This window comes from Haliotis rufescens, unplaced genomic scaffold (assembly GCF_023055435.1).
Source record: "Haliotis rufescens isolate VD_foot unplaced genomic scaffold, xgHalRufe1.0.p SCAF_72, whole genome shotgun sequence".
In the NCBI taxonomy this organism is placed as follows: Eukaryota; Metazoa; Mollusca; class Gastropoda; order Lepetellida; family Haliotidae; genus Haliotis; species Haliotis rufescens.
In genome coordinates this window covers 1177846-1191908 of record NW_025964364.1, presented here as the reverse complement: position 1 = coordinate 1191908, position 14063 = coordinate 1177846, and positions in this window count along the sequence as shown.

Below are 14063 nucleotides of genomic sequence, written 5' to 3'. Positions count from 1 at the left end.
ATTGGGAATCGAAACCAGGTCTTCGGCATGACGAGCGAACGCTTTAACCACTAGGCTACCCGACCGCCCCAGGTTTCAGTGTAGTCAATATATGCGAGCTTGTATAGGTGAGTCTGTAAACGGCGCTTAAAGATCTGGAAAGTTGGGAAAACCTTTTGTCCAAGGGGGAGACTGTTCCACTTACTTGCAGTGGAAAGATAACAGCACGGACGCTGGTTTGGGTCTGATAGATACTGTCAGTTTTAAGTGACTGGTTTAGTTCTAGGCATAAATGTGAGGCAGACATTTTAAAAGCACGCCACACTACTTCCCATGTTGCTTCAGTGTAAATGTCTATCAAATACAGAGAAAGTTTGACAGGAACTATTTTGAAAATTTGAAGTGCAATATATGATACTATAAATATACATCAGAAAATATTTTCCTCTGGCTGTAGAAACACTGTTCACTGGGTTTGTATGATTGTATCACCTTACAGAATTCACTCAAACAGTTCTCCAGCATGTTGGTCTCATGACATCAGTCTAGTGGCATATTACGTCAAATATTATTTAACCAGCATGAATTGTTGACAGAATCAATAGTAAAATCTACTAATTTCAACATCAGCACAGACTTAAACATGTGCTAAAAACTTTTTAAAGTTTCACAATGGACAAGGCTCTAAAAGTACATGCTGCTCTACTTTCTGTTTAAGTCAAGGGAGATAATCTGAAAAAAAACTCTTTCAAAACTGTTGTTACGACACTGGAGTAGTTCAAGTCCATACATGTACCGCTTATAACATGTAAACTTATATTTTTAATATAAACATTCCACTTTCGCTGTGTCATACTTTTTTAACCATCATTCAACGACCCACCCACCTTAAAATAAATGACCAGTCAATTCATCATTCCAGTTCCATCAGGGTGGCCGGAGCATCGTCCACGGAATAAACAAACAAGTGGTGATCGTAAACAACTGAGTCACTCTCAATGTTTGATTATCCATCCGGGTACTAACCAAGTATTGCTGTGAGTGTCGGGCAACAAACATCTTTTCATGAAAATTGTGTGATTGGCGGTTGTTTCTGGTGGGGCAAGACATGCTTACCCGATTCGCGAACACCTGGTGTCATCACTGATTTTCAGTGATTCTTGCACATGATTTTCACTTCTATTTACATTTTGCGCGGAATGAAATCTTTTTAGTAGGGTAATCGAGACGGGTGACGTGCAAGGTTTTCTTACAATCTAAACCGAAAGTAACTCCATTTCGACCTGGATTAGAGTAGATTCCCAGCACTCGATGTGACTAAACTGACCAGTTTCACGCAGTGGGAGATTATTTCTGTAAAACAATAGACCTCTACAGTTTGTGGAACGATTGAATGTTCCAGCAGAATGCTACATACCTCTGTCTCACTGTAGCGTAACACTCCAACTTACCCTGTGTCTCAATAGCCGTCTCTCCACCCGCGACAGTGTGACTTTGTGACGCAATGCGGGCTGGGACAGGTTTGCTGATACGCTAGGTAACAAGTCAAAAAAGCCATACGTCAAACCGGAAAGATCAAAACGGCAAAGTCAAATGTAATTCTTATCATGCATATACAAATAATACCTATATTAATACTAATATTACATAAAACTGGTATGCGCTGGTATACTCTGACCCGAACAAAAACACATTTTATAACCTGTGCTGATATGTATTACACTCACTCACTCATTGAAATAATCCCCTTACTCTCTCACTACTCTCACTCACTCTCACACTACTCTCACTCACTCACTCATTGACATAATCCACTTACTCTCTCACTACTCTCACACATTGTTATAATCCATTCACGCCCACTCTCCACTCTACTCTCAATCACTCACTCCACTCTTATTCACTCGCTCATTCACTCCACTCATTTATTCCCCTATTTGCCTCTGGCAGTCATGGAGTAGCGATATTACATGCACTCACTGTAAACTGTAGAACACACTTAAGACCCCGTCCCATATAGTTCCTACAAAACGTTTTAATCGACATGTTATTTTGTTGACAGAATGAGGCACACACTTTGATTAGGAGACAAAAGGCAATTGGAAGGAATATTGTCATAACGACCGTTTTGGGACAGCCTTTGTCTGAATAATCAAAGGCTAATTACCCTGTAGCCATGACATGTATAGAATCACTTGCTTGCCATAATTTTAAGATGTCGATCCCGATTTTGTTTCATATTGACTGTCCGCCAGTCATGGGCTTTTATTACTTAAGTAATGACTTCCCACGTTCATACAGTTTGGCCCTCACTCTCTGAAGGTTCACACTCCAATGAACTCACCCAAAGTGAAAGTCAATTCTTATTATTTTTTATATCACTATTTCATACCCCGAGGCATGTGGCGCCAGATCTATAGTGTGACTTAATAGTTTACACTGACAGCCATACACCAACCAGCTGTATTGTGCAATATAATAGTTCCCCACAAAAGAGAGGTGACTCTGACAGAAGAACATATGTTGTAGTTTGTTTACAACAAATGTATTTAAATACTATCATCATTGGGTGAGAAAGGCCTGTTAAGAACTACCTCAGTCTTAGATCTACATCAAGTAAAAGAAGTCAAAATGGCACACACAATAAATGTGACGGGAGATATTTTCGAAGTTGCTCATGAACTTGTGGCGGTTACATGTGTTAACCATCATTGATCAGTTGGCCGATCATGGAAATGTGATTATAGAGACGTGTCAGATAGATACTAGGGTAAATTCATAGATTGCTGTCGACTGTAACTGTTAGTCTCGACACGATACTTCGATGCTAATGTGTTCTACGTTTTGTTCACAAGGATTGGTCATAGCGAGGATAGTCATTAACAATCATGCAGACAAAGTGTCTAACGTTACTCAGTGTATACCAAAACGCTGAGTGCAGGATTAAAGGGTCTTAATGTTCAGAAAGAACGCTTTTTTGTATTCATGCAAAATAATTTTCAGAGTTTTCCCCACGAATGTGGAAGTAGTCCGTTAGGGTTTATGTCACTTCAAGAATATAGCCTCGTGAAAAACGTCATGTGACCGGCCTCTCCTCCTATAGAAATGCTGTATATCGATATTACATAAGGATACACAAACGCTTCTGTTATAATGTCATTCTCAAACTAATCGAAGCTAAAGTCTCAGTGCCTCTCATAGAATAAGCTGTTGTCCTATTGCTATTCTCTAAAGTCTCAGTGCCTCTCATAGAATAAGCTATTGTCCTATTGCTATTCTCTAAAGTCTCAGTGCCTCTCATAGAAGAAGCTATTGTCCTATTGCTGTTCTCTAAAGTCTCAGTGCCTCTCATAGAAGAAGCTATTGTCATATTACTTTTCTCTAAAGTCACTGAGATTGAATACAAAGTGCCAGTGAGTGAGTTGGATTTAACGCCACTTGTAACAGTATATCGCGGCGTGTCAGTTTAATATGGGAGGAAAGCTCGACGGATGCAGGTCTCAGACGTTTACCACTTCGGTGAAACCCACGAGCACGGGTATGATGCTGACAAACCTAGAAACATAATGGGGGCGAACCGGGATTTGAATTCACAATCATAGGTTCCTGGCGTGCCCAAGGGACGCAACTCTGCACAGCGAATCGCGGTGCCTTAGACGACTGGGTCACCCGTGCCCCTTCAAACTACCAGAGACACCCCCACCCCTATTTATGATATAATGTCAAATGATTTGCACCATGCTTGTTAACTTAAAAACACACACACATGGAAACCACTGTCTAATCATCAATGGAATTTATGGAATATATGAGCAGGTAGACAAGGCACTGAGCTGACTAAAAGTACTTCCTGCTTGGTGACCTCATTTGCATATTCATCGGATCGTGATACCACGTTTATCGTATTGGTTGATCACATCAACGTCACTGTCTGGCATCTGACAACCAGGGTCTGTAATGTCTCGATGGTGTAAATCAATAGCCCGTGTGCCACAGAGTCATGTAATGTATATTATGTACTTCAGATTGGACATTCCTTCTACTTGCTCATGCCTTCAGTGGCTTCACACAGCGCGGGTATAACAATTACACTATCTCAAGTAACAAAGTCATGTATACTTGGAACGCATACTCAAGTGTCACGCACATTCACTCACGTAATGTGTAATTTTTATGTGTAAGGTGTAGTGAAACAAGAGAAACACCCGCAACACCTAAAGTACATTCAGAGATAAACCTTGGACACGACAATAGACGCCCAATCACCAGCCCCGCCTGAAAGTAGCATGAATAACCATGTATAGAAACCGGCACGTATTGAAAACGTATTGAAAGGTATTTAACTCACGAGTCCTTATGTATAATGTTAATGATAGGAGTCTATGGATACGTCGGGTCAACCACTGACAGTGACAGTCTCCGAACTCACGACAAGCTGAGTGTAACGGATATGGTATCTATATCCAACAACCAGCAGTGATACAACCATTGTTTACATCACCTTGATCTATTGTCGTCTTCGTGTTTGAGGCAGAACGTCACAGTCGTACGACCTTTGGATGATATAGTATTTAACTGACCAATACTGATAGTCTTATAATTTTGTTCACATTTTGAATTCAAAACCAACCAGACAGAATCCATTTGTTTTGTTCTACAAAGGAGTGCTTGGTGAGAGTCCATTGGTAATTGATTCGGCTCACTCCCAGATTGGGTTAGAGTAGATTCGATGTGACTATATACTGACCAGTCTCACACGTACAGTGGGTGGTTATTTCTGAAAAACAGTCGACCTCCACAGTTTGAGGTCCAGCAGAATGCTACATATCTCTGTCTACCTGTATGTCCTTGTAGTGTGAGCAGGGCAGTAATGTATCTAGCGGCTGTTGGGTGTGTTGTGAGTAGAGCTGTAATGTGTATAGCAGCTATTGGTTGCGTTAGAAGCAAAGAAGTAATGCATCTAGCGGCTATTGGTTATGTCTAGCAGTTACATTTCCAGTAGGCTATTGGATGTGTTGTGAGTAAGGCGGCAAAGTATCTAGTGGCTTTCGGATGTGTTGTGAGTTGGGCAGTAATGCATATAGCGGCTATTGGATGTCTTGTGAGTGAGGCAATAATGTATGTAGCGGCAATTGGACATGTTGTGAGCAGGACAATAATCTATATAGTATATGTTATTGGATTGGTTGTGGATAGGACAGTAATGTATCTAGCGGATGTGTTGTGAGTAGGGCAGTAATATATCTAGTGGCTATTGGTTATGTTGAGATCAAGGCAGTTATATATCTAGTAGTCTAATGGATGTGTTGTGAGTAATGCAGTAATGTATCTAGAGGCTATTGGCTATGTTAAGATTAGGGCAGTTATATATCTAGTAGTCTAATGGATGTGTTGTGAGTAATGCAGTAATGTATCTAGAGGCTATTGGTTATGTTGAGATCAGGGTAGTTATATATCTAGTAGGCTATTGGATGTGTTGTGAGTAATGCAGTAATGTATCTAGAGGCTATTGGCTATGTTAAGATTAGGGCAGTTATATTTCTAGTAGTCTAATGGATGTGTTGTGAATAATGCAGTAATGTATCTAGAGGCTATTGGTTATGTTAAGATTAGGGCAGTTATATATCTAGTAGGCTATTGGATGTGTTGTGATCAGAGCAGTAATGTATATAGTGTAAGCTATTGGATGTGTTGTGAGTAGGGCAATGATGTATCTAGCCGCTGATGGATGTGTTCTGATTTGGGCAGTAATCTATCTAGTGGCTATTGGATGTGTTGTGAGCAGGACAGAAATGTATCTAGTGGCTATTGGTTATGTTAAGATTAGGGCAGTTATATATCTAGTAGGCTATTGGATGTGTTGTGAGCAGAGCAGTAATGTATATAGTATAAGCTATTGGATGTGTTGTGAGTAGGGCAATGATGTATCTAGCCGCTGATGGATGTGTTCTGATATGGGCAGTAATGCATCTAGTGGCTATTGGATGTGTTGTGAGCAGGACAGTAATGTATCTAGTGGCTATTGAATGTGTTGTGAGTAGCGCAGTAATGCATCTAGTGGCTATTGGATGTGTTGTGAGCAGGGCAGTAATGTATCTATATTGGTTGTGTTGTGAGCAGGACAGTAATGTATCCAGTGGCTATTGAATGTGCTGTGAGTAAGGCAGTAATGTATCTAGTGGCTATTGGATGTGTTGTGAGCAGGGCAGTAATGTATCTATATTGGGTGTGTTGTGAGCAGGACAGTAATGTATCTAGTGGCTATTGGGTGTGTTGTGAGCAGGACAGTGATGTATCTAGCGGCTATTGAATGTGTTGTGAGCATGACAGTAATGTATCTATATTGGATGTGTTGTGAGCAGGACAGTAATGTATCTAGTGGCTATTGAATGTGTTGTGAGTAGGGCAGTAATGCATCTAGTGCCTATTGAATGTGTTGTGAGTAGGGCAGTTATGTATCTAGTGGCTATTGGATGTGTTGTGACCAGGACAGTAATGTATCTAGTGGCTATTTAATGTGTTGTGAGTAGGGCAGTAATGTATCTAGCGGCTATTGAATGTGTTGTGAGTAGCGCAGTAATGCATCTAGTGGCTATGGGATGTGTTGTGAGCAGGACAGTAATGTATCTAGCGGCTATTGGATGTGTTGTGAGCAGAGCAGTAATGTATCTAGTCGCTATAGGATGTGTTGTGAGCAGGACAGTAATGTATCTAGTGGCTATTGGATGTGTTGTGAGCAGGGCAGTAATGTATCTAGTCGCTATTGGATGTGTTGTGAGCAGGGCAGTAATGTATCTAGAGGCTATTGGATGTGTTGGGAGCAGGACAGTAATGCATCTAGCGGCTATTGGATGTGTTGTGAGCAGGAGAGTAATGTATCTAGCGGCTATTGGATGTGTTGTGAGCAGGACAGTAATACATCTAGCGGCTATTGGATGTGTTGTGAGCACAGCAGTAATGTATCTAGCGGCTATTGGATGTGTTGTGAGCAGGACAGTAATGCATGTAGCGGCTATTGGATGTGTTGCGAGCATGACAGTAATATATCTAGTTGGCTATTGGGTGTGTTGTGAGCAGGTCTGCAATGTTTGCAGCGGCTATTGGATGTGTTGTGAGCACGACAGTAATGTATCTAGCGGCTATTGGATTTGTTGTGAGCAGGGCAGTGATAGATGAATGATGTACACTTGTCAATAACAGATGGAGGCTGAGGTTTTTGTTTGCATAAAATTTTGATCTGAATTTCTAAAAATACAACCCCCGGGCACCCCTCTAGAAATCAAATAAATGACTGAGTGAGTTGTGTCAACGCCGCTTTGAACAGGATTCCATTTATATCACGGCGTGTCAGCTTTCTGTGGAAGGGAAGTCCGAAGTGGTGCAGATCTAGGAAATTTACCGAGACTGTGAAGCCAACGATCACGTATATGGGTATGGTGCTGACAGACCTAGAATAAAACCGGAGATTCGCAACCACAACCATAGGTTTCTCGCTTCCCCAAGGGACGCAACTCTGCACAGCCACCTGTGCTCCCTGTACGGAATATATCCGTGTGTCCATATATATAAACACTAAGACATTAACATACCTTAATGACTGGTGTAGACATTCTGATGTGTTTTTTACCACAAACAACAATACTTAACACCATATCATTGTCCGTACTTGTACGTGTATACATAGTGTATGGCCATCAACACGGGGATCATCGAGAAGCTCTGCGGAGATACATGGACGTACCCCAGTCAGCAACATTTCAGTGATATCAGCCTGTACACAAACAGTCGAATACAGGACATGCAGACCACAGGCTGGCAGCAATAACACCGGTCCACGTGTGTCTTGGGCTCTATCACAAGAAAAAATACCCATATATACAAAATACACAATTTTGTATATTTGGTATTTCCAAAATATACAATTTTGTACAGTTGGTATTTCCAAAACTATACAATTTTTGTACATATGGTTAGATTGTACCACTGCTTCATTCAATTTCTTCACCCCTTATAGAAGGTTTCACATAATATGTGGTTGCAAAGTTTACTAATGATACTGAACAGTATTATTATTGCATGTGACAATAATGCTTTAATACTATTTTCATTAAGACAACTATATGATGTTATGAAATAATTTGTATTTCGTTATGTTTTACATAAGAAATAGAATATTGTACAGATCTTAATAACAGTTTGATCAATATAAAATGCGTACGCCAGCTGTTTATGATCTATATATACAAGTAGTTGAAAGTAGTTTGAAACATTGATGTTTATCGTTTCAAAGCTCTGTTCTCCAGCTCAGTTCATCTTTGTTTACGAGAACGTTTTTAATATGGGCAATTATCAAGCAAGTGATGTTGTGCATCCACAGATCTTATCCTCTCTCAATACTCCAACTTCTAAATTCCTCGCAAAGAAGATAATGATACTTGTTTTGAATCTTGCCATCGTACTAAAATATTCTTCGCACAATTTTCAAGAAACAATGTAATATTAATATCATATTACGCCATCAACATATGTTGTGCAATATTTGAGAGGTTGGCGCCTGTCGGGATGGTGTGAGATGCTAAAACTGTTCTTGTATAGTCTAGTATCCTTTGGCTAATGACAGCTACCACTGTTTATTCCCATTCAAGTTGCTAACGGTGTTTCATCTAAACAGTATTATGGGAACAGAAATTAAACATTACTTCATTCGTTTTGCTACCATTTTTGAATATATGTCCATGAGATTACATGTAATCTGTTCATTTTTCCGTATTTTTATTACGGAACTTATAGCTTTGTGTGGCATAAACGATCAAATAGTAAGATGACTACAATTAAAGGGCATTAATAACGAGAGGCTGTTCACATATATGTACATCATATATGTATCACGCGAATCATTTCTGATTTTACTCGACGTAAGACCTAGAAACGTTATAACCTACTTCCGGCGCAGCGGTTCAAGATGTTGGCGCTATCTAGATTGGGTCCCTGACACATGCAGCTCTATTTGATGGGTGTATTGTACTTAATAAGCTGAACTTTTATAAATCTATTTTTTGCAAATATATACTAGTCACTCCAACTAATCATTGTTACTAAAATATATAGGATTGTTGTCGATAACGTGTCCATTCGTATGTCTGTTTTACGTCTGTTCTACTAATTATTGACACTAAGAAACTCGTACAATTTTTTAAATCGTTACTAAACGTTTTGTACTTGTCTACATCTTAATTGAAAAGTGGGAGAAAAGTTGCTTACTGTATTTTGCGGCCTTTGATGGTTCTGATGATCAAGATGACAACGTCAAAATCGTAGTAATCAGGAGTCGATGAGGATTCAGGAGTTTTTGAATTGATGCAGAATCAAGGTTCATCCCTTCCTTACTTACTTACTTACTTACTTTGGAGATTTAACGTGCGCTTTCCGACTGATGCGTATTTCGCACACGGGCCGGTCAGGCCATTTAATGTGTTTCCGAAAGGGGCGAAAGTGGTCTGTGCAACCCAAGAGGGGGGTTTAGGGGTTGCTTATATAGAATTTGGGAATTTTGAGATTTGGAATAGATGCCGATGGGATTGGGGAGGAGAACTAAGGGAGCTGGGTATGGTGGATGTTTGTTTGTTTATGTGATTTTGATTTGGTAGGTTATTGTGTTTTTAATGCGTTTTATTAGTTCCGTTTTTATTAAGAATACGCCAAGGCCTTGAAGTTTTCTAGTTTATTTTGTGGGTTTAGTATTGCTTCTAGAGTTAGAGACTTGTTTAGATTGAGGGTGGTTTGTAATGCGGTTCGATGTGTTAGGTAGCGTGTGCAGTGGATGAGTGCGTGTTCTGGGGTTTCTGGTTGTTTGCAGTGTGGGCAGTTACCTGTAGGGTGTTTTTTTTAATATTTTAGGTGGTTATTTAGGTTGGTGTGTCCTGTTTGGAGTTTAGTGATTACTCTGTCGATTTTTTTGGATGGATGGAGAATTTTTGGTTTGGTTAGTGGTTTGCTGAGCACTTTTTTGATTTGGCTATTTGAGTTTAGATATAGGTTATGCCATTTTTTGGTTATTTTTTGCTTATTTACACTTTTAATTTCTGATTTTGAGATGGGTAAGTTTAAGCTTATTTCTGGGATTTTGAGGGATAGTTTAGCTGCTTTATCGGCGTTTTCATTACCGTATATTCCTACGTGGGCGGGTATCCACAAGAAGGTTATTTGTTTGCCTGCCTTAGTTAGGTCGTTGGAGCTTTTAAGTATTTGATTTATTAATTTAGGTCGGTTTTTGGTATTTTTGTTTTGGAGGGCTTGCAGTCCACTTAGGGAGTCGGTAAGTATTAGGATTTTTTTGTGTTGTTTGGATTCTTCATTATGGAGGGCTGAGGCCATGCCCATTAGTTCTGCCGTGAATATTGATTGGTTGTTTGTGAGTCGGAAGGATTGTGTGATTTTAGTTGGTTGTGTGGTATGGACTCCGAAACCTGTGTGTTTGGAGGTCGGATCTGAGGATCCGTCCGTGTAAATGTGACACCAATTTGGCCAATTTTCGTGTATGTATGCTAGTGTGGTAGTTTTAGCTATGTTTGGGTCGGTTTGTTTATTTATTTGGCTAGCTAGTGTTGTGTCTATTTTGGGTATTTTAAGTTTAGGGGTGAAGATATTTGATTGTTTGCAGTTTTGTTTAAGATTTTTAATTTGGTGTTCATTTAGGTAGTTTGTTATTCTTTGGGATATTGGGGTAAGTAAGGGGTGTTTACGAGCTAGAGCTTGGTTTTTGGGGCTGATGTTTTGGTTTATTAAGTTTTGGATGAGAGGGTTTGATTGGGACGCGGCCCAGAAATTTAAGCTTAGCTGTTCCCTGCGTAGACTTAGTGGCATTTCTCCTGTTAAGGCCTGAAGTGAGGTGTAAGAGGTGCCATGTTGGGTGCGTGTAATTAGTTTGAGAGCCTGATATTGTATTGAGTCAAGTTTTTTAGATAGAGAGTTGTTAAGGGTGTTGTATATGGCGCAGCCGTAGTCTTGTTTTGATCTAATTAGTGATATGTAGAGAGAGAGGAGGGTATCTTTGGATGCTCCCGAGTTAGAGCCAGTTAGGCATCTTAGGGTGTTTAGGTCTTTACTGCATTTAGTTGTTAGGTTTTGGATGTGAGCATCCCAGGTGAGATGTTCATCGAAAATAAGTCCTAAGAATTTGGTTTGTTTTTGAAATTTGATTGTTTGATTGTTTAGCTGGAGGATTGGGGAGGCGGGTTTCATGTTTTTATGTTTGAATACTATTCCTGTTGTTTTTTCTGAGTTAAGGGAGAAGCCCCATTTGTCAGCCCATTGTTGTATTTTATTAAGATATTTTTGGAGTAAATTTTGGACCATGTTCATGCTTTTAGTGCGGATCCAGATGGCTCCATCATCCGCGAATTTTGATGTGTTTACTTTAGGGGGTAGGCCCTCGAATAGATCGTTTATCATTATATTGAAGAGGGTGGGGCTGAGGATACTTCCCTGTGGAGTACCATTTTCTAGGGGACATTGGTCCGATAGAGTTTGGTCTATACCCACCGTTATTTTACGATTGTTTAGGAAGTCCTGGATGTAGTTTATTATCTGACCTTTGAGTCCTATTTTTTTAAGTTTTTGTATTAGCCCATCGTGCAATACCATGTCGAAAGCTTTAGAGAAGTCTAAGAAGATGCCTGTGGTATATTGTTTATTTAGTTGTCCTGTCTTAATATCTTGTTCTAGTCGGGCGAGGTTATCTAGGGTTGAGCGGCCAGGAGTGAAACCGCTTTGATCATGGGTTTATGATGTTATTTTGGGTTAAGTAATGTTGTAATCTATTTTTAGCCATTGATTCCATTACTTTACATAAGTTTGAAGTTAGGGATATTGGTCTATATGAGTTAGCTTGATTAGCTGGTTTATTAGGTTTAGGGATTGGTATGACTAGGGCCTGTTTCCAGGGAGTAGGAACCTGTCCGTTTAGGTAGATGAGATTTTATAGTTTGAGTAGTGCCTGGAGTAGTTTTAGGGGGAGTTTTGTAATTATTTGGTAAGAAGTTAGGTCTAATCCTGGGGCTGTGCCCTTTTTCCTGTTTTGGATTACGTAGAGGAGCTCCTCCATTGTGTAGGGTTGATTTATTTCTAGATTGTTATTGTTTGGTTCTTTTGTGGGTTTGTTTTCTGTTTTAAGTTTATCTTGGAATTTTTTACTGAAGTTGGTGTTACTGCTAACGGCCGAAAAGTGGTTGGCGAGATTATTTGCTTTTTGGGCGGGGTTGGTTGAGTTGTCAATGTTAGGGGTTTTTTTATGTCGTTTTAAGCCTCTGATGGCGTGGATTTTGCGCCAGACCATTCTGGCATCTGTACGGTTATTTATACCTTCGCAGAATTTTTTCCAGTCTCTACTTTTGGCTATTTGGACTAGTTTTTGAACCTGGTGGTTTAGTTCGTTGGCTATGCTTAAATATTTGTAGTCGCGTTTTGCTTTATTGAAGGCTGATTTACGTTTTCGTCTAGTCTGTTCTATTTCCTCATTCCACCATGGTACTGTCGGTTTGCCTGTCTTAGATGTTTTGAAGGGGATGGAGGTTTTGGCTGCGTTTATTACATAGTCTGTTAGGTTTTTACAATAGGTTTCTGGATAATTATTTTCTATTTCGTTTAAGTTAGCTTCGTTGCAGATATCTTGGAATTGGTCCCAGTTAGCTTTATTGTAATGGAATTTTGGTTCTTGGTTTTCTGTTTGGATTGGTACGTTTGTATTTCCTATGGTTATGTTTATGGGGAAGTGGTCACTACCTAGCGGGACGTCGTGCACTTCCCATTGAGTACTTTGGGCTAGATCTGCGGTGCATATGGTTAGGTCGATAGCCGACATTTTTTGGTTTATCTTATCGTACCTCGTGGGTTGGTTGCTATTAAGGAGTACTAGGTCGTTTGTTTCTATCCATTCGGAGATTAATTTGCCATGATTATCTATTTTATCATCTAGACTCCATGTATGATCGTAAGCGTTAAAGTCTCCTAGGAATATAGTAGATTTATCGCTTATTTGGAGTAGTTTGTTTAGATCCTCAGGTTGGACTTTTTGTTCCGCCCAGTGGTAAATATTTATGATGTTTATGTTTCGGTTATTTAATGTGATTTTAATGCCATTGGCTTCTAGGTTTGGCGTGTCTATTTTTATTTCTTCGTAATTTATATCTTCCCTGATAAATATGATTAGTCCTCCTGCGGCTCTTCTTGTTTTCGGTTTAGCTCTGTCAGTTCTAACTGAGTTGTAGTTAGGTAGTGTGAATTTGGATTTTTTTGAGAATTTGGTTTCCTGTATACAAGCAATGTGAGGGCCTTTATTTAGTTTAAATTTAGTTTTTAGTTCATGGCCGTGGGAGGTGAGTCCGTTGGCGTTCCACTGAAAAATATTTAGTCCTTCGAATATTGGGTTCGGGTGATTGGTGATTTAGTTTTTAGTTTTTATTTTATTCGGTGAGTTCTTTTAGATGGAGGTTAAAGAGGAAGAAGGGAAGATCGGTTAATTTTAGATTGAAAGCTACTTTGTAGAAGGATTTCATGCTAGCTTTTGGTGAGTTTTGACTATGCATGTATTCTAGGAGTAAGGTGAGGTTATTTAGGTTTTGGGTGTTGGCTGGTTGGGGAGTTTGGTTTGTTTTAGTTGGAGTAGTGTCTATTGTTTCCTCAGTAGTGGAGAAATCTTCGTCATCGGTTAGATTAGGTTTAGCTGATTGAGTTTCCATGGGGGAGGCATGTGATGTGGAGGATTGTGAAGGTGTTTGTGGGATGGGTGTAGCTGATGATTTCTTAGTGTTTGTGTTTTGTTGTTGTGCTTGCTTGTGGGAGAGTGTTGTTACCATATGGGCTGTAGGGTGCTTGGATGAGGGTCGTGTTGTGGTGGTCATTTTGAGGTTTGTTTTGCATGCGGGGGTTGATGTTTTGGCTATGTGAGATGTGGGAGGGTTCGTGGTTGGTTGAGTGGCTGCTTGTATGTGTGAGGTGGGTGCGGTTTCTCGGTAGGGGGCCCAGACAGAGCTGCCGGTTATGGGTGTGGTGTTTGTTTGTGGGATGGTGTTTGGGTGTGGTGTAGG